The sequence below is a fragment of the Ictidomys tridecemlineatus genome, chromosome 7, assembly GCF_052094955.1.
Source record: "Ictidomys tridecemlineatus isolate mIctTri1 chromosome 7, mIctTri1.hap1, whole genome shotgun sequence".
Lineage (NCBI taxonomy): Eukaryota > Metazoa > Chordata > Mammalia > Rodentia > Sciuridae > Ictidomys > Ictidomys tridecemlineatus.
In genome coordinates this window covers 54,286,273-54,289,600 of record NC_135483.1, presented here as the reverse complement: position 1 = coordinate 54,289,600, position 3,328 = coordinate 54,286,273, and the positions used below count along the sequence as shown (strand labels likewise).

At 39.4% G+C, this 3,328-nt stretch overlaps 1 long non-coding RNA gene across 1 annotated transcript; it reads left to right on the top strand.

The window, feature by feature from the left end:
• Positions 1–107: 107 nt before the first annotated feature.
• On the top strand, positions 108–1,026 carry LOC144365471 (uncharacterized). Its single transcript, XR_013423939.1, has 2 exons — positions 108–419; positions 907–1,026. It is a non-coding gene; the product is annotated as an uncharacterized LOC144365471 (long non-coding RNA).
• The last annotated feature ends 2,302 nt before the right edge of the window (positions 1,027–3,328 follow it).

The following is a 3,328-nucleotide window of genomic DNA, read 5'->3' as shown; positions in this document are numbered from 1 at the left end:
ACGCTTTAGAGCAGCGCAGAAGGCCCGAGAGGGCCCCGAGACAGAGAACTCGCAGGAGCCGAAGGGCCGAAGAGCCGAAGGACCGAAGGGCCGAAGAGGACACCTCGCGCACGGTGATTGGTTGGAGAAAACGTCTCTGATTGGCAGAAGAGTCACGAACCGGTCAGCCCCAGGTCGGGGCCCGGGCGTGAAGAGGTTACAGTGTCCAGGGGCCGCCGGGAAGCTGGGGCTTTCGGGGGCAGGGCTTTAGCTGCGGGCAGCCGCCACAGCGGGCGGCCGGAGAAGCGCCGCCGGGTGGCGGTGAGGTGCCTCCACAACTCGGGTCTCCTCGTTCCCCCTGAGCGGCCTGCTGCGGGACGACCTCGTGAGGCGGGAACCCTCGGGCTGGGTGGCTGTGTCCGGACTAGGACAGTAGGGCGGTGCGTGCAGACAAACCTTTACCGCGGGCTTGGTGGCTCCAGAAGGCAGGTCCACCGCCTTGCAGAGATGCGCCCGAGGGGCCGGTAACTTCAGGGTAGTGGTCACTTGGGCCAGGCCCCCTCTCAGTTCTTCCCATCAGCTCTTAGGAGCACGTGAAGCTCTTAGGAGCACTCCCACCCCTGGGCATGGAGTCAGAATTTCAGAGAGGGGTCCGTAGGAAGAGCGCCCATCAGGCAGTTTTGTGCAGCCCGCTTTGGGAAGCGCCAAAGTTTGAACGAAATAGAGTAGTTTAAGAAGAAAAGATTTCCTGCACATAGTAGGTTTTAAGAACCTTTTAGTTCTTGTCACAAACCCCTTAGGAGAGCGCGCTCAGTCTTACCAGGAGTCTATTGTTAAACACTGAGAACTTATCCTCTGAAAGTCGTGTTACAGAAGTGCTTTTTCATTTTTGCTTTTTAAAATTTTTTGACTTGTATTTTATTTCAGGAATTATTCTATGGAACAGATGTTACTCCATGTATGAAACATGAAAAGATAAAATGTACGCATGAACACCAATACTGTCTAAATTCATTTTTACATTAAAGATAATACAATTTGACATCATTATACTTGGAATGTTGCCTTTTGTATGTTAAGGACATTTAATGGGGAGGGGCAGAGAATTGGCCTGGGTAGAGGATGATAACTACTTCAATTAATGAATCAAAGTCTTTTCCACCATGTAAACCTAGAGTACAAATGAGATGGAGTGGAGAGTACAGGTTGATAGGGTTTGTAGTTCACTTAGGTATAGCAGAGGTTTTCTAGACTGCAGCTGTTCAGTATGGTAGCCATTAACCACATGGGGTTAGTCTTAAGTGAGGTCTGTTCTAAGTGTAAAATATGCCCAGTTTTTTTTAAGACAAGGTATGGAGGAAGAAAATAAAGAATGTAAAATATTCTTTAATTTTATATTGATTATATGTTGAAGTGAGAGTGCTTTGAAAAATTTAAAATTATGCAATTTCCATAATTTTTATACGGATACTTATGTTCTAGAGAGTAAGAAATTCTCTTTGAAGATGACTAACGTCTTTCACTTAACAGTTACAAAGTAGGCAGCTATGTGGCACTTCCAGAATAACTCCCAAAAGTACTGTACTTAACTAAATTTTTGTTGGAGGGGAGAGAAGACTGGCATAGATTACATTTTCAGAGAGCAGTTCTAGTTCATGAAGCTTTGTATAGGTCACATGAGCATCAAGTTATGTATTGATAATAATGATAACCTATCTATGAAGACATTTGTGCTCTGTTAAATGAAATTGTAAAAGATAGGGAAATATGTATAACAGTCAAGACTTCTATTGAAAATATTTAAAGTAAGTTCTGGGTTTAACCTCTAGGTATAGTATACATCTTTAGTTTTGTAGTGGACTAGTAAGCTGAGGTTTCAGGAAAGTTTTGATTCCATTTTTTAAAATATTTGCTTAAAAATGTTTTCCACTTATTTATTTTTCACTTATTTAACAAAAACCTGTTGGGGAACAGAAGTATTGCTTGGCAATATTGATAAAAATATGAACTGGACAGAAGATTTACATGGCTCTTAACTTTCTAGGAGCTTATAAATATCAATTCAGGGACAGAATAACCAAGGCTTTTTTTTTACTTTGAGTGAATGATTTACTCCTGTAAATGTAACACATTAGTTGTTTTAAACCTAAGATTTATATATTCCTGCAGACATGCTATAAGTTTTTAGACTTGGCTGTGGGCTTAAGAACTAAAAGCCAGAATATATTTCATTCATTTACAGTGAGAACTTGAAAAAAATAAAATAAAATTGATTATTTCTTTACCTTTAAATACAAGAAAAACATTTAAAAAATACAATAGCATCTTATATCCTCTTTTAGCCTCTAAGTGACTTTTAGATTCTAAGGAATTTAATAATAAAAATGTAAAGAAGACATTGATTTATGCCCCTAACATATTTTAAGATTGCTGACTTTATGAAGTTAAATTTATATTAGCATATTACATTGTTCTTAAATCAATATGTTTGATTTTTTTAGGAAAAAGTTGAACATAGATCTTATGTTATTTTACTATTGCTGCTATAACAAATTACCACAACATTAACAGTTCAAAACAACACCAATTTATTATCTTAGAGTTCTGTAGGCCAGACATCCAACTGGGTTTTAAAGGGCCAAAATCAAGGTATCCACTGGCCTAATTCTTTTGTGACGTTTCAATCAAATAATCTATTTTTTTGTTTTTTATTTTGTTTTAATTTTATTTTTTGCTTATTCAGGTCATTGGCAAAATTCAGTCCCTTGCTATTGTAGGACTGAGGTCTCTTTTTTTCCTTGCTGGCTGTCAGCTTCCAGAGGCTGCCCACATTTCTTCTTCCTGTCTTGTAGTTAGTTGGCAGTGATGGGTTCAGAGCTTCTCATCCTTCTAAGATTTTTCCTTTTCTTCCATGGTTATGTCCCTCTGGTTATAGCCTTTTGAAAACCAATTTGAGTAGGTTGAGTCTCCCCTTTTCAAGGTTCATAACTTTAACTATATCTGCAAATTCCCCTTTACCAGGTTAAGGTAATATTCACAGGTTACAAGGACTGGAGCACATTTTTCCAGACTCTAATTTCTCGAAATTAATGTCCAAACTCCTTGGAAACACACCAAGACCTTTCATATACTCCAAATACTTTTCCTGCCCTTCTTTTGTTTGGTATTTACATAGCCATTGATTCTAATTTCTCCTTATTCTCATGTGCTTTTATTTCCTGAGAGAGGCCTGTATGTTTATGGGAATAGGGACAGTCATATTCGGGGTCCTTGTCCATAATGTCTTCTAATACCACTGTAAAACTTCATTCCCCCTTTGCTGACATTGTCTTAATTCAGATCCTCATTC